General features: G+C 40.4%; 1 long non-coding RNA gene across 1 annotated transcript in view; it reads left to right on the plus strand.

Moving 5' to 3' along the window:
* LOC141580315 (uncharacterized) overlaps positions 1 to 18,438 on the plus strand; it is a 35,802-nt gene that overhangs the window by 13,314 nt on the left and 4,050 nt on the right. The window lies entirely within an intron of this gene.

Consider the following 18,438-nt stretch of genomic DNA (forward strand, 5'->3'; position numbering starts at 1 on the left):
TGGAAGTGCTGCCTGCAAGGCCACTCCATTGTCTGGGGCCCCAACATTTGCATATCTTCCCATACTCTGCCTCAAGCAAAAGCCAAATCGCAGTGCCCTAGCTGCTCTGTGCCCCACCCACGTTATGAATCCCAGCTCTCAGTCCAGCTTCTGCAGAAACTCCTGTCAGCGCAGAGCCTGATACAAATACTGTAAACTACATCCTCTCCAATGACACTCTGATGGCACCCCTGAAAACATCCTTGATTTTCCATTTGCTTCTCTATGGAATTCTAAATCTCCTTCTTTTGATATCAAGTACTCCCAAGTTTTTCAAAATCTGATTCCCTGGGCTTCTCTTACCATAGTAGTCCCAAACTATTTGTTTTTTACAGACTGAACAAGAGCCTCTTTCTCTGAACTTACAATTTAGTATTCTCTCTCTGCCTCATTTTTAACATCACCAAAGTCCCACTGTTTCTCCCTTGTGCTCATTTTTGTCGTGACTTCTGTTTTCACTGCAATCATTAACTTGTGAGTCACTTTCCTATGGTGGGGTATTTCCTAATGTTCAAGGGTTACCCCAGACACCTGTCCTCATTTTTGCACCTGTGGCTGCCCTATCTTGATTGCTGTAGTACTTCAGCCGATCAAAATGTTATAACTGGAGTCTTCTCTTGCCCGCGACAATTGCCAGATGTGAGCAACCGACAGGACAACTGAGCGGCTGGGAAATGAAGAAATAACCATGTGCTCAGGGAAGCTACCGCAGTCTGATTTTGCCAGGATGCCGTGTCCAGGGCACAGCCTAGTTCCCTACTCCGTGATGCCGTTCCTTACGGGCAAATGCTCTGAAATACGGGGCAGTTCCACCAATACAGACTCTCTGACAGCTCCTGTCTGACAGATTGATGAAGACAAGCTTTCTTTTTAGATGCAGGTACCTGGGTAATTGAGTATAGGATCCGCAAAAAGGGATTGAATTACAGTAAGCCTAGGGCACCTGTAGGCCACGCCCCTGGGGAAATTCAGTTAGCTCAGGTTTTCTTCCTTCCTTGGAAAATAAATATCCTCATTTCTCCTGACTCACACCAAATCCAAGTATGGAAATGTAAGTTGGCTTTGGCTCAGTTTCTGTTGCGAAGAGTAAGAACTAATGTTTAAAAGTCGGGTTAACAAGGAATTCAAAACCCTATGCTGTCAGTGTGAGAAGTCTCAGGGAGATAAGGCTAGCCCTGCTTTACCAGCGGAAGTGTTCGTTACTGATTTACTTAGTGTCTGAGATTTTAATTTCAAGAAGGAGGAAGCTTAGCTTGATCCAAATCAACCTGAAATATGCAAATTTGTTAAAGCTTGCCAGGGTTACAAACTCTGACTTTTTAAAAGATTTCCGGTAATCCCAGATGACTCACATTAAATCTGACAGTGCAGAAGACCAGGCAGAGACAATCACCTGTGATGTGATGAAGTCCACAGTAGTGAACAACTCGAGGCAGGGGCCTTGGCTATTCCATATCTCCAGAGAAGCTTCAGTACCTGACACAACTGGCCCTCATTAAGTGTTACTGAATGCTTATTTGATCGTGTTAAACATTATGCAAAATAACATTATTTATTAGAATGTCACTAATGTGACATTTATTAGAATGTCATTAATGTGACATTCTAATAAATAAAATATAATATTTTAAGATGTGTAAAATCACCTGACAAATTATAAATTTAATTGTATACACGCATCTGTGACTGCTATCTTCTTTTACAGAAAGGCCTGATACTAAAAAAAAACTTAGCATAGTACTTGGCACATGATAAGACCCCCAAAAACATTTGTCTTTATACTCCATTCCACTCCCTGAGGAAAAAGATCCTTTTTTGTACGGATGTTTAGATTTTGTTTTGTTTTGTTTTTTAATTTTTATTTCAATAGTTTTTGGCATACAAGTGGTTTCTGATTGCGTGGATTAATTGTATGGTGGTAAAGTCTGAGATTTCGGTGCACTCATCACATAAGTAGTGTACACTGCACCCAATATGTAGTTTTTTATTCCTTAGTTCCCTCCCGCCCTCCCCCTTCTGAGCATCCAAAATCCATTATACCACTTTGTATGTCTTGGGATACCCAAAGCTTAGCTCCTACTTATAAATAAGGAGATAAGGTCTTTGGTTTGTCCGTTCCCGAGTAACTTCACTTAACAGTGTCCTCCAGCTCCATCCAAATTGCTGTCAAAGACATAATTTGATTATTTTTGATGGCTGAGTAGTATTCCATGGTGTACATGTACTAGATTTTCTTTATACACTCATTGGTCCATGGGCACTTAGGCTGGTTCCATGTGAAAGATCCTTCTTTACTGTATGTCAGTAATTCTCCTGGTCTGACCTGGTGGGTAGGATTGTTCACTGGGTTGGTCTTCACAGTTCCACCAAAAAGTGGGTCTTCTTCCCTTTCACACTTGACATGGTAATTGAGATAGTTTGAACTTGATCTTTGGTCTGGGTTCAAAGGTTGGGAATCCCAAATGCAAATTATAGGTCAGGTGGGTAATAAAATAAATCAGAATAGAGTAGAACATGGAAAGGGGTGGGGGTCTCTGGTGGATGCAAGAGTATATATCCTACCTGAGATATTCTAACTTGTTGGGGTTATTTGTTTGTTTATCTTTTTTCTTTCTTTTTCTTTTGAGAGGGAGTCTCACTCTGTTGCCCAGGCTGGAGTGCAGTGGTACAATCTCAGCTCACTGCAACCTCCACCTCCTGAGTTCAAATGATTCTCCTGCCTCAGCCTCCTGAGTAGCTGGGATTACAGGCATGTGCCACCATGCCTGGCGCATTTTTATATTTTTAGTAGAGACGAGGTTTCACCATGCTGGTCAGGCTGGTCTTGAACTCCTGACCTTGTGATCTGCCTCCCAAAGTGCTGGGATTACAGATGTTAGCCATCATGTATGGCCTGTTTATCTTTTTTTAAGCAACACTGTACTATGCACAAGACTTCCCCCCTGTACTCTGCACTCCTGCAATACTGAACTAGTTACAGTTTCCTGAAAGACCCCTCCCTCACCATCTTCTCTGGACCTTGCACTGACAATGCTCACTGCTTGGATTCTCTCCTTACTTTCCACCCCTTCACTGGGCTTCTGTTTGTTCCTCAAGATTTTTCTTAGCTGCTACCTGTTCCAGGGCCTTCTCTGATTCTCAAGGCTGAGTAGGGGACTCTATACAATGCTCTTAAGCCACCCAGTGCTAAACTCCTACTTTAGCTCTTAGCATACTGCATTTTGCTGCTTTGCTTATATCTAGCCTCTGTGGTACCAAAAGCTCCTTGAAAGAAAGGATTTACCTTGTTGGAAACAGCATCTGACATATAGCAGCTGCTTAATAAATGAATGAATGCATGCATGAATTAATGACTAAATGATGGCGGCCCCTTTTTTTATTCTACAATCTAATCCTATTCTATCTCCCATCTGCAGGCATATATAAAGTAAGAAAAGTAAAGTTAAATAATGAGTAAGCTCCCGTTCCTTCATTTGGGAACACAACAAAAGGAGAAAAGAAATAAGAACATTTTCTTTGGAAAGGCTGATTTCAACTCAGAAAGTACAAAACAACAGGGTAAGATGTTTTGTACCTGAAGGAAGCCAAAAGGCGTCAGGAATGCTGAAAAACTGGCCAATAATTAGAACATGCCATATAGATCTTAGAAGCCAAAACTTCGTATCTTTGTAAAAGTCATGGCTCCCTCTGGCCATTTCAATTAAAACTACGTTATTTCTTCACTGCAATTATTATCACAATACATACAGAAAAAACGAGTTCCCCAACGTTAGACTGAAGAAAGAAAGTAAAAATGTATTTAACACCAGCAGTTCTACCACTATAGAGCCTGTGGTCAACAGGAAAGAATGAGAAATAACCAGCAATGCCAACTCCAGCCCTCTATGCAGCAAAGATGACCTGTTCTAGTCACAGAATCATCCATCATAAAAGATCCTGGTTTGGGCTGGGGGAAGGGAGACTATCTATCTGTTTTCATCTCGCCTCGTGTCCACCCACCTATACTTTTATGCACTAGAATGTCATTCTGGATCTTCTTCATTCAAATGGTACCAGCTGGAGGGCAACCCAGAAACTTTTTTTTTTTTTTTTTTTCTGAGACGGAGTTTTGCTCTTGTTGCCCAGGCTGGAGTGCAATGGTGCGATCTCGGCTCACCGCAACCTCCGCCTCCTGGGTTCAGACAATTCTCCTGCCTCAGCCTCCTGAGTAGCTGGGACTACAGGCACGCACCACCATGCCCAGCTAATTTTTTGTGTTTTTTTTTTTAGTAGAGACGGAGTTTCACCATGTTGACCAGGATGGTCTCGATCTCTTGACCTCGTGATCCACCCGCCTTGACCTCCCAAAGTACTGGGATTACAAGCGTGAGCCACTGCACCCAGCCCAGAAACTTATTTTTAACAGAGACCACTTGTCAGTATAATGAAGCTTCTGCTATGGTTTGGATGACACTTTATTTTCAAATCAAATAGTAAAAGGTGTTTCCATTTTCACATTTTCCTTCCTGGTTTAAAAAAAAAAAAAAAAAAAAAGTTGTATTTTTATCTGAAACTTTTCCTTAAGTCTGTATGGAACTCCCTTCCCTCTGTCCTGAGCCATGTGAGGCTGGCATATTTTTCAGTTGACACCACCAGAAAAATACTGACGGTGAGAAAGGCATTTAAGAAGCGACAAGGCCGGGTACGGTGGCTCACGCCTGTAATCCCAGAGCATTGGGACAGTGAGGTGGGCAGATCACCTGAGGTCAGGAGTTCAAGACCAGCCTGGCCAACATGGTGAAACCCCGTCTCTATTAAAAATACAAAAATTAGCTGGGTGTGGTGGTGGGCACCTGTAATCCCAGCTACTCAAGAGGCTGAGGCAAGGAGAATTGCTTGAACCTGGGAGTCAGAGGTTGCAGTGAGCCGAGATGGGGCCACTGCATTCCAGCCTGAGCGACAGAGTGAGATTCCCTCTCAAGAAAAAAAGAAAAGCAGATATTTGGTTTTATTGATTTGTTATGCCATGAATCTAAGTTGTAACTTTATTGAGCTGTTCAACTCAGTTTCTGTGCTGTCTGAGTTAGGAGGTGACAGGGAATAGCTGGTTGGAGGAAGTAATTGTTGCCAGTTCTTGGGCACGTATGGAAGTGTTTCTTCCCTCTGGCCTCTATGGCTCATGACGCATGACCAATATGTCTGTGTTTTAATTTAAAAAGACCCAGAGCGAAGATATAGACCCAGAGATCGATGAAACAAAAGAGAAAGTCCAATAGTAGACTCATACAAATACAGCCATTTGATCTTTGACAACGTGTAAACATAATTTAGTGGAGGAAACTTATCCTTTCTAGCTGGTGGTGTCGGAACAACTGGGCCTCCATAGGAAAAGAAATAAACCTTAATATAGAGTTCACACCTCAGAATTACGTGAAGTTTATAATAAAGATTAACTCAAAATGGGTAATAAATCAAAATGAACAACATAAGACTCAAAGATTTTAGAGGAAAAACTTTTATACCGAGAGGAACACAAAGAAATCAATGGTTGTTATCTTTAGATGGTGGAATAATTATGGCTGTGTGTGTGTGTGAATTTATTTTAATACATGTTCTACAATGAGCATATGCTATTTATAACCAGAAAAAATGTATAAATGCTACAACTGCTATTCAAAATCAAATAAAATGGACTCGTTTCTTGGTGCTTCTTTTTACTTGCTTTTCAGTTTTGTTAACATTCATCTGCATAATTGGAAAACAGACCCACTCTCAATGCATAAATGTCTGAAAGCAGAAAAGTATTATTAGTATGACTGTAAAGTATGTGTTTCTGTGTTGGCTTTCTTTATTAAGGTGTCTCATGCTAAGGAAGAAAATATATAGATAAAAAAGAAACAAAAATATATGTAGGTCAGAGGCAGTAATAGAACACTAGTAAATCATTTCGCATTACACATCTATCTTTTCAAGGTAGCTACACAATTTCAAGGGCAGGCATTTAACAGAAATATTTGAAAGTACACTGGAAAATGTTAACAGAATCTTCAGACTAGACAACCAAACTCATTGCACTCCTGCTTGGTGTACTCCTATATTGTGCTGGGTTCCAAAAGTCCAATGATCCTATTGATTCCATAGATTCCTGCTTTAGGTAAAATTAGAGTGTCAAGACCAAAGCATGAAGATTGGGTGTCTCAGCCTTGTAATGATGGGTCGAGTCCCAACTGGCCCCAGTCATAATTGCTTGAGGGAGGCATGGGCGGGAAGGCTGAGTGCACACTGAAGAGGTGATTGCCCAGAGAGGTGGGTGGCAGGGGCGTCCTAAGCCAGAAATAACAGCTAGGCACAGGCACAGACTTGCTCAGGGACAGGGGTCAAAGTTGTTCACCTAGAGGATGCCAGATTAGCTTAGAGAGATTACACAACGCTCTGAATTCAAGCGTAAGGAAGGCGATAGAGAGCCTTTGAAGGATTCTGAAAGAAGAGTGATATGATAGCAATCGTTCTTTAAAGTGTCTGCTTTGCAGCTAGTTGTCTATGGAATTATCCATCTCTCCTAACCTATCAATCTTAAGGGCAGAGATTGTGTCTGGTTCATTGTTGCCATGGGACTGAGGGCTGCTACTAGCCACTTCAACATCACTGTGCTAATAGTGAAAGCAACCCCTCTAGGTGAACCTGGCCCTGCAGGGTCAAGGCTCTATGAGCTTGCCACTCCCTTGAGAAAAATTCTCCAGGAAGCAGCGGGCCTACACAAGCATCCATGGATTGGTAGGCAGAGCACATTCGATTTCAGCCCCACTTGCCCCTCACTCAGACATCCTTGTGATGTATGCAACCTGCATAACATGAGATCGAAACCCTAAGGAACCACAGGTGGGGGACTGGTTCAGCGGTGAGCAGATTAGGCACTGAACTAGGGTAATGGCAGTGGGAAACAAGGGAAGAAAAGTAAGACAAGTGTCCAAGAGACATGTACATTCTTCTTGCATTTTAACAGGAATCATTGCTGTAAAGGATGCTGTGTATTGTCTATAATAAACACAGGCATCTCTAACGAATTGCTCCATTCAGTTCCTCAATGACGTCTCTACTAGAAGAATTCCCTTCTCAAAGTCTTGTCCATAGGCATTGGCTTCATAGACTGGCTCCAGTTTCTTCCACTCCCAGTTGATGATATTTAAGCCTGAGAGCTAATAGTTCTTATAAGTAACTGCCCTCATGCATCTTAGAAAGAAGCTATGAAAAGTGCTAATTTTGTTTGGTGGTGGAAAGGAAGTCAAGGCAGCCAGGGTTTATTTTTCTTACATCCTTCTGAGACATCCATGAAGACTACTTCCAGCAAAGTGAAGTTCATTTTAGCCCTGGACCACTTAACGTCTGCTGTCCCAGAAACACTGATTTCCCATGGCATATCTGGTTGCTCCATCTCTGTCTCTTCTGTTAGCTCTTCCTTCTCTACTGAACATCTCTTTCCTGGTTTGGTCCTCAGTTTAACTTCATTCACCTACACATCCCAACTCATGGCCCCATCCACTCTCACGACTTCAAACGCCTGGGTGGTGTGACTCCTTTGGATGACCCTAGTGCACACCTTTTTTCCAAACATCAAACCTTATAGCATTTTCACCATCCAGTATTTCTATTTAAATATCTTCAAGATTTCTCAGAATTAACATAGATAAAGCCTCACTGATTGGTTTTTATTCTTATCATAAAAAGCCTCTCACAGTAACAAGTAGAACCACTCAAAGTGGCCATGTTCATGCCTGTAATCCAGAACTTTGGGAGACAGAGATGGACAGATCACCTGAGGTCAGGAGTTTAAGATCAGCTTGGCTAACATGGCGAAACCCCATCTCTACTAAAATACAAAAATTAGCCAGGCGTGGTGGCAGACACCTGTAATCCCAGCTACTTGGGAGGCTGAGGCAGGAGAATCACTTGAACCTGGGAGGTGGAGGTTGCAGTGAGTCGAGATTGCAACACTGCACTCTAGCCTGGGCAACAGAGTGAGACTCTGTCTCAAACAAACAAACAAACAAAAAACCACACACACACACACACACACACACACACACACACACACACATACACACACACACACACACACATACACACACACACTCAAAGATATAAAAAGATAAGCTGAAAATTCAAAATTCAGCACTACCATGTTCCATTTAGGTTTTGTTTTGGTTGTTTGATTTTACAAAAATAGGATAATATTTTCCATATCATTTGTGTGTAAAAAAAAAAAAGACAAAATAGGATAATATTACGTATATACACTCTCTGCCTTAAAATATAGAATGGGCCGGGTGCGGTGGCTCACGCCTGTAATTCCAGCACTTTGGGAGGCCGAGGCGGGTGGATCACAAGGTCAAGAGATCGAGACCATCCTGGTCAACATGGTGAAACCCCATCTCTACTAAAAATACAAAAAATTAGCTGGGCATGGTGGCGCGTGCCTGTAATCCCAGCTACTCAGGAGGCTGAGGCAGGAGAATTGCTTGAACCCAGGAGGCGGAGGTTGCGGTGAGCCAAGATCGTGCCACTGCACTCCAGCCTGGGTAACAAGAGCGAAACTCTGTCTCAAAAAAAAAAATATATATATAGTATGGAAAATTCCCACCTCTTCAGCCTGCCATGTCTATAGCTATAGATAGAATTCATTCCGTAAATAGGTATATAATAGTCTATAGTATGAATGTGCCATAACTTAAGTCTGTTTCTGATCAGCATGCTCTTTGCCTCTGGGTTTCTGCCTGAAAACAAACAATGCTGCCATTACTCTATTCTTTTCTTTTTTTTTTTTTTTTAAGACAGGGTTTTACCATGTTGGTCAGGCTGGTCTTGAACTCCCGACCTCAGGTGATCCACCCACCTTGGCCTCCAAAGTCCTTGGATTACAGGCATGAGCCACCATGCCCGGCCTACTGTATTCTTTTCAATCATCCAGAATAGCTTAAATAATGTAAGAAATGTCTTTTCTTTACAGGTTAGATACAACTCAGCTGCTAAAGCACTTTGGCCTGGCTTTTTTTAAAAAATCAAAGCTCTCAACTATTTTTGAACAGCTTCACGGCTAATGATATATTTAAGTTTTCCATCTCTTCCAGGATCAGTGTTGTTAGTTTATATTTAACTCAGAAATCATCCATTTCCTCTAAACTTTCAGATGTACTGCCATAGACTTTACACAATGCTCCTTTATGATTCTTTTCGTCTCTTTTACACAAAACTCTTGATCTTTCCCCTAAGTTTGCTTTTCTTCCAGTTTTATGAAGATCAAGAAACCACCGTCATCCCCAAATTAAAGTTACCTTTGAGTCCTTGTCAGACCTCCCACATTCAATCTTCCATTCAATCCTGTCCACCTCTAAAACAGCTCTTATCCATTCCTCCTGACCACCACTGCCTTGCGTCTCCTAAGCAACGTCATCGTTATATCTTTTCTGGACTACTGCAAGGCCCTCTGTGTGTCCCTCCACTTCTTCATTTCTGTCTCTGCAGCATTTTCACACTGGAACCAGAGTGGTCTTAAAGTTTCTATTGAATCATGTTGTTCTCCTGCTGAAAGCCTCTGAAACGGAATTACATCGTTAAGTTCCGTAGTCCTTTTCTATGTTCCTGTGACCCTACATGCCTTGATTCCTGCCGGCTTTTCAACTCTCATCTCCCATTATTATCTTCCCCACATCTCTAAAAGTTTTAGCTCTAATGACCTTTTTTTTTTTTTTTTTTTTAATTGTTTCTCCAAAAGCATCAAGCTAGAAAGGATAGTGCTATAAAAATTGGCTCTCCATCTTGAAACAAAGTTAGTTAAAATCTACCTCATGCTATAGTTTTCGTGTAAAATACATTTGAAAATTTTAAATCTTGAAATAAGTTTTAAGAGAATTTATGTATAATCTAGGGATTAGGATGAACTTTTAAATCGAGAAATACAGAAGCTATGCATGAAAAGATAGATATACTTGAAAATATAAACATTATCACTAATTATGTCAAGAGATACTATATAGGTGAAAAGATAAATATTTTGTGGCTGGGCGAGGTGGCTCAAGCCTGTAATCTCAGCACTTTGGGAGGCAGAGGAGGGTGGATCATGCGATCGAGACCATCCTGGTCAACATGGTGAAACCCCGTCTCTACTAAAAATACAAAAAATTAGCTGGGCATGGTGGCGCGTGCCTGTAATCCCAGCTACTCAGGAGGCTGAGGCAGGAGAATTGCCTGAGCCCAGGAGGCAGAGGTTTCGGTGAGCCGAGACTGCACCATTGCACTCCAGTCTGGGTAACAAGAGCGAAACTCCGTCTCGGAAAAAACAAACAAACAAACAAAAAAACTCACAACCTCAGGTGATCCACTCACCTTGGCCTTCCAAAATGCTGGGATTACAGGTGTGAGCCACTGTGCCTGTCTTTTATTTATTTATTTTGGTGCTGTGACTCCGATTTTTTTTTTTTGATGGAGTCCTGCTCTGTCACCCAGGTTGGTGTGCAGTGGCATGATCTCAGTTCACTACAGCCGAGGCGGGTGGATCACAAGGTCAAGAGATCGAGACCATCCTGGTCAACATGGTGAAACCCTGTCTCTACTAAAAATACAAAAAATTAGCTGGGCATGGTGGTGCGTGCCTGTAATCCCAGCTACTCAGGAGGCTGAAGCAGCAGAATTGCCTGAACCCAGGAGGCGGAGGTTGCAGTGAGCCGAGACCACGCCAAAAAAAAAAAAAAAAAAAAAAAAAAAAAGATTTATGCTTTGAAATAGAGAGACAAAACAGAGAAAAAAAAACCACCTCATACAATTGTGTCTGACAAGTAGAAAGCACTAAGTAAATGTTAGCTATATTTATGAGTAGTATAAATGTTTTATTTCCCTTTCAAGTGGACTCTTCTAAAACTTATCAGTATGGTGAACATAGTAATCATGAAAAAACATTGTTTTTGTTTTCTTTAATTCTACTAAAAATTTCATTCAGCTGGGCGTGGTGGCTCACGTCTGCAATCCAAGCACTTTGGAGGCCAAGGCGGGTGGATCACCTGAGGTCTGGAGTTCAAGACCAGCCTGACCAATAAGGTGAAACCCTGTCTTAAAAAAAAAAAAAAAAAAAAAAATTAAAATAAATAAATAAAAATTTTCATTCAAATGATTTGTAATTATCTGTGACTTTTTCCTTCACTGAACTAAGTCCTCCTTGAGAATGGTACCAGATTTTATTTTTAGGGTCTAGTACCTAGTGTACACTTCATACCTTTTTAAAAAAAACTACCTTCCCTGTATCCACCAACTTAATAACATTTGAATACATGAGTAATCGGGTGGAAAAAAAAAGAAGTCTGAGCTTTGGCTTCCTAGAGATTCCACCAGTGTCTGTTCTCAAGTTGCATTCTTGCCCTGGCAACCAGGGAGGGGTTGGAACCATTTCTAATTATTTTTGAAAAATAAGTGACACTTTTTCTCTTGAATTAACTCTTTCACAGGAAGCAGGGCAGAGAGGCAGTTAAGTGCTGGGCTTCGACACATGAAAAATAGGATCTAGTTCTGGCACCTCCACTTACTATGACCTTGAGGAATTTATTTAATGTCTCTTAGCTTCATTGTTTTCATCAATAAAGTAGGGATTATAAAACTACCTAACAGAGTTGTGAGAATGACATGAGGTCATAACCCTGGAATGCATTTAACATGGTGACATGATGCATGCACTCAATCATGGTAATGACCATCATGCCATCATCACCACCGTTAAACAGACCCTGAGGAAAAGTAAGACATGTTATCTGTTTTATTTTTTAATTTTTATTATTATTTTTTGAGACCAAGTCTCACTCTGTCGCCCCCGGCTGGAGTGCGGTGGCACAGTATTGGCTCACTGAAACCTCCGCCTCCAGAATTCAAGTGATTTCCAGCTAATTTTTGTATTTTTCAGTAGAGACGGGTTTTCACCATATTGGCCAGGCTGGTCTCGAACTTCTTTTTTTTTTTTTTTGAGATGGAGTTTCGCTCTTGTTACCCAGGCTGGAGTGCAATGGCGCGATCTCGGTTCACCGCAACCTCCGCCTCCTGGGTTCAGGCAATTCTCCTGCCTCAGCCTCCTGAGTAGCTGGGATTACAGGCACGCGCCACCATGCCCAGCTAATTTTTTGTATTTTTAGTAGAGACGGGGTTTCACCATGTTGACCAGGATGGTCTCGATCTCTTGACCTCGTGATCCACCCGCCTCGGCCTCCCAAAGTGCTGGGATTACAGGCTTGAGCCACCGAGCCCGGCCTGGTCTCGAACTTCTGACCTCAAGTGATCTGCCCACCTTGGCCTCCCAAAGTGCTAGGATTACAGGCGTGAGTCATTTATCTCTTTTATCTAGCACCTAGAATACTTACCAAAATATCTGATGATAAACGTGATTTTTCTGTGAAATAATCTCTTGAATACTAGAAAGTAGTTGAAGAAATCTTTTGTGCACATCTACCTAAGGATAAACTTGATGCTGTTTAGGGAGATTTGAAGTGCTTGAAAGAGGCCAGGCGTGGTGGCTCACGCCTGTAATCCAAGCACTTTGGAGGCCAAGGCGGGTGAATCACGCTTGAAAGAAAATGGAAGATATAGAAAGTCTAGGTTGGCACTCTGTTTCTCATTGGTGTGATTTTATGACGCCTTTGCCAATCAAATTTATTAGTGATTTTATTCCTCCACTTAATTCGCTCTAATATTCCACATAACCAAAATAACACTAACTTTACTCTTCGGTGAAATTTCTTTTCCAAAATTCTTTGCTGCTGCTCTGGGTCTTTAGTCTTGCAATTCTTCTCCTCCTTATCAGCTAAATTCTTATCAAGCCCTTCCCTCTCCTGGTGGACTGGATTGGGAAGATATCATAAATTCTTTCATGGTGACAGTGTGTCTGCTATACTATTTCTCTATCACGACATTAGTGAATCATAACTAAGGAATTCAACAGCCCAGTGGCATCCGAAGGCATTTTATAGTCTTGAAGATGTTTTGGAACCTACTTAACAATAAATAGCTGCTTCTAGGATGTGGCAGGATGAATACATAAACACAACCAACCTGTTAAACTTTACTCTCCCTAGTTTGCAGCTATTTATTCATTCCTCTAGCAAAGCATTCCTCTGACAAACCAAAGGTAACCTATACTTAGTTAACACATGAGATCCACCTTCTGAGTTGTCTACCAAACAGAAAAACCTAAACGTTGATCAAACACCTAATATATATATATATATATTTTTTTAGACAGAATTTCACTCTGTCACCCAGGCTGGAGTGCAATGGCGTGATCTTGGCTCACTGAAACCTCTGCCTCCCAGGTTCACACGATTCTCCTGTCTCAACCTCCCGAGTAGCTGGGATTACAGGCGCCCACCATGCCTGGTTAATTTTGTCGTTTTTTCTTTTTCTTTTCTTTCTTTTTTTTTTCTTTTTTAGTAGAGATGGGGTTTCTCCATGTCTGTCAAGCTGGTCTTGAAACTCTGACCTCAGGTGATCCACCCACCTCGCCCTCCCAAAGTGCTGGGATTACAGGCGTGAACCACCACACCCGGCCTAATATTTTTTTCTTAATGTGTTTGATAATCTTCAAATGCCTGTAACCAAACACACATTATTTCTCAGTCTTTTATATGGTGTTTTCATTAGATGAATTATTTTAACAGACCTGACTCTTACAACGTTGATGACTATGTCAAAAATTCATCCAAAGAATACCATCATAGGATAGACTGCCTCTCTACTGAAACAGGGAGATACCTCAATTTTTAAAAATCACCAAATTCATTCATTCTACAAATCAGTAAGCTAAATGGCACTAAGGTAATCAGTCTATAGATACATGGACAGGATTATTATTTAATAATTAATCTTTCTTTGCCTACACCCTTTCTCAAGGTAGACATCTTAAACTTTGTAAAAAAGGGATCATTTCTCACTTGAATGTATTCTCATCCTAACTATAGCTTTACATAAAATGGTGAGATTAGATAATAAAAGGTTAAAGTGAACTAAAGGTTTTTCCAATATCTATAAGCAGCTTTCTCAGAGATAATCAAAAGTCCTTTTCTCAAATTGATTTTGGGGAAGAGTATCCCTTATGAGTGCATTATTGAATAGACTAGTTAGACTAGTCTTGACTGCCTTGTGTCTGGATATCCATTCATTTAGAAATGTATTAAGTGACTACTGTGTCCCAGATACCAAACTAGTTTTTAGAGTTAATAAGATGAATAAGATATGGTCCTTGCTTCCCTTTGAGTTCAATTTAACAAAAGAGCTCATGTAAAAGAGTGGTAAATATCTGAATGCCTATGACACACTGGGCCCAGTGCTTTGGGTTGGAAAAAAGAAAGACATGTACCCTGTTTTTATAGAGCTTATGGCCTGGCGGAAGACATCATCATTTATTAAATGACACAATAAGACTTTTATGGAAGGCCAGGGGTGATGGCTCACACCTGTAATCTCAGCACTTTGGAAGGCTAAGGCTCACGGATTGCTTAAGCTCAGGAGTTTGAGACCAGCCTGGGCAACATGGTGAAACCTCATCTCTACAAAAAAATTAGTGCATGCCTATAGTCCCAGCTGCTTGGGAGATTGAGGCAGGAGGATCGCTTGAGCCTGGGAAGCAGAGGCTTCAGTGAGCTAAGATCATGCCACTGTACTCCAGCCTGGGCAATGGAGCCAGACCCTGTCTCAAAACAAAACAAAGAGTTTAATAGAAAAGTATAGGTTGATTACAGAGAACATAACAAAAGTGTAACAGAACTGATAACTGATTTTGATATTTGCTAAAAAAAAAAAAACTGTTAAGATACAGCAGCAAGCTGGGTGTGGTGGCTCACACCTGTAATCCCAGCACTTTGGGAGGCTGAGGTGGGTGGATTACGAGGTCAAGCGATCGAGATCATCCTGGTCAACATGGTGAAACCCCGTCTCTACTAAAAATACAAAAAATTAGCTGGGCATGGTGGCGCGCACCTGTAATCCCAGCTACTCGGGAGGCTGAGGCAGGAGAATTGCTTGAACCCAGGAGGCGGAAGTTGTGGTGAGCTGAGATCGTGCCATTGCACTCCAGCCTGGGTAACAAGAGTGAAACTCCGTCTCAAAAAAAAAAAAAAAAAGATACAGCAACAAATGAAACTCAAAAACAAAGAATTACAAGGTTTATTTTGCAAGCAGTGTATTCTTTCAAACAAGTGACAAAATGTCTCAGTGGGAGACCTCAGGATTAGTTAAATAGTTTAAAAAGATCAACAATAAATGCAGATTTGGGACTGTTACCCATGATCTCTGGCTTCTCCGGGTGATGATTGAATTATTCATTAAATTAATAATATACACTGATGACTCCACCAGGTCTTGTCCACCTAGGATCCTTTAAGACACCTGTGACAGGCTGAGTAATGGTCCCCCCTAAAGCCATCCCTATTTCAATCCCCAGAACCTGTGAATGTTTTCTTTCACTGCAAAAAAAAAAAAAAAAGAAAAAAAAAAAAATCCAGAAACCAGCCCTGCTGACATCTTCATTCAAGCCCCTTAGGACTCATTTTGTAGTCTGACTTTCAGAGCTGTCAGAAAATAAATTCATCTTGTCGAAAGCCACTAAGTTTGTGGTAATTTGTTACAGCAGTAATAGAAAACCAATACAAGATCCCATTACTTACGAAAACTAAGCAGGCCTTTGGGAGTATTCTTTACAGAAAAGTTGGTTTGATTGGCATTTCCTAACCACTCATCTTTTTTTGCTGCCATTCTTCCTGTGAAAGCAAAATACTCATCTTCTTGCTATTCCTTGGTTATAGTACCCACTCAGAGGAAACCATCAGGGGAAAATGAATTACAACAAATAATTTGCAAAGAACAGTATTTGAAAGTCAACTGCTGCTCTTTGCCAATTTTCTTCCCTGTCAACTTCGGAATTAAGTTTTCCAATCTAACAATGCTGCATCAGAGACAAGCATATTATAGATATTACAGTTCATTCCAGGTCACTGTTTTGCTATTTTATATTATCAAGGAAATGGAAGAGGGTGTGGGTGTGAGGCCTTAAGGCATTTGCTGATCATCGATGATCTTTGTTTTCCTTAAAAAGAATCACCAGCATGGTGAGATGTCGTATCTGATGTAGTCCTCAGGTCATTCAGTATTCACCGAAAGCATTAGAGGGCAAAGGGAGTTGTTTGGCCAATGCCACCCTGGTTGTAGACAGTGTAAGTCATGCTGTAGTCCTCCTTCTTTTACATGGATATGGTGAAATGCATCTATAAGCATAAAAGTGACTCTGGGAAGCAAATTAATCTGTTGTATTATCATCACCAAGAACTGCTCAGCTTGAGTCGTAATCATCTATGATGGATATTCACTGATTTTTAAGGGTCCCCCAGTGGTGAGTGAATATCTTCTGTTTGCCTCTGCCCCTCTGGATCCACTCCTCCTGTGGTGCCATGCTCCACAAGGCTGACCTTTACACTCTATGAATGGCTTCCTTTTGCATAATGCTTTATCTTCCATGGTTTCTAGAAGCTCTCCACACATACAGGTAAATCGCTCATTAATTACACTCCTCTAAGTTGACTGTGTGCTTTTACATTCATACACAATCGTTTCATTCAATTTCTTAAAGTTATATATTTGAAGCAAAGCAACTCTATCAATCGATTCTATTCAAAATCAATTGTACTGCAAGGTGTAGACTGAAGTTCTTTTAATACTAATTTAGCTACATCTGTCCTTCACATTTTTCAATAAGTACATAATCTTTTCTAAGCTTTATAAGACAGCTCTAGAGTCTTGGCTGAAAAGTTGTCTAAATGTTTCCACAAATGTAAAGCTTTTTTTTCAAGAGAAATTGAGACTTGCAGGTGGGCACATTTATAGACTTTCTCCATAAGAAAGAGGGATAATTCTTCATCTGGGTGGGAATAAGAGTGAGATTTGTGTATTTTTGCAACAGAATATTAACAGTCTTGACTTTAAAGTATGACATGAGAAGCATTTGAATCACTTTAATTAGCAAGTACTCCAATCACTCACTGGGAATTTAAACATAAAAGGTCTTTGATCCAGTGAAAATTTGCTAACAGTTTGTTCAACATTATTGAGATCCAACCACTGCAACCATAGAACTGTTTTTATTCCATCCTATGCATATGAAATTATATATAGATATATGTCCCTACTGAAGGTATTACCTCCACTGTTTTGTTACAACTAATGATGCAATGAACATTCTGTACAAATCTCTTGTACACATGTGCGTCAGACAAGTACCAAGGCAAATATTAAGGGTAGTATGTTTCACTTTTTCTAACTGCATGTTTTGATCCATTCAAAACTGTGAAATCATTTTAGTGTCTTCACTAGTATTATTTTTTAATGAAATAAAATATAATAAAACGGAAAATAGAATGCAGTGCAGATATTAAGGGTAGGTATTGTTTTATAACACCATTTCAGTTATATATCTATGTGTGTGTGTGTATATATATACACACACACACACACATATACATGGGTATGTATGTAGGTGTGTGTACTGTGTGTCACAATGTAAAGCATTTTTTTTACAGTGGGTTATAGTAAAAATTTCTGTAAACATTCTTCCATGATATATACATAGAAGCATAATTTCTGAATCTTTGTAGCTTTAACATTTGATATTGACTCCTATTTTCCCAATCTAATGGATTTTAAAAGATATCCTCATGTGGTTTCAGTTTGCATTTCCCTGATCCTGTAGTGAGGTTGAGCATCTTTTCATCTGTGAATTTTGAATTGCCTGATCATAGGTTTTGTAAACTGTATTACTCTTATCTCTGATTTGCAGTAGTTCTTTATATAGTCTGGATATTAACCCTTATTGCTTATAAATGTTGCAAATATTTTTCCCTCATCTATTGCTTTCCTTTTTTTTTTTTTTTAAGATGGAGTCTTGCTTTGTTGCCCAGGCTATCATGCAGTGGTGTGACCTTGGCTCACTGCAACCTCCGTCTGCTGGACTGAAGCAATTCTCTGGCCTCAGCCTCCTGAGTAGCTAGAATTACAGTGCATGCCACCATGTCTGGCTAACTTTTTTTTGTATTTCTAGTAGAGACGGGGTTTCACCATATTGGCCAGGCTGGTCTTGAATTCCTGACCTCAGATGATTTGCCAGCTTCAGCCTCCCAAAGTGTTGAATTACAGGCGTGAGCCATTGCGCCTAGCCTGCTTTCCTTTTAACTTTCTAGCATGTTCAGTCACACAGAAGCAAGTTTTAAATTTAGATCAAATCAAATATATTGATTACAAAATAATTTATTATTTTCAGTTCTTGTCTGATAAATATATCCATCCTCCAAGGTCATAAGAATATTCCATAATTTTCAAGTAAAGTTTTGCTGTTTTTCAATGAAGCCT

This window comes from Saimiri boliviensis, chromosome 11 (genome assembly GCF_048565385.1).
Source record: "Saimiri boliviensis isolate mSaiBol1 chromosome 11, mSaiBol1.pri, whole genome shotgun sequence".
NCBI lineage: Eukaryota > Metazoa > Chordata > Mammalia > Primates > Cebidae > Saimiri > Saimiri boliviensis.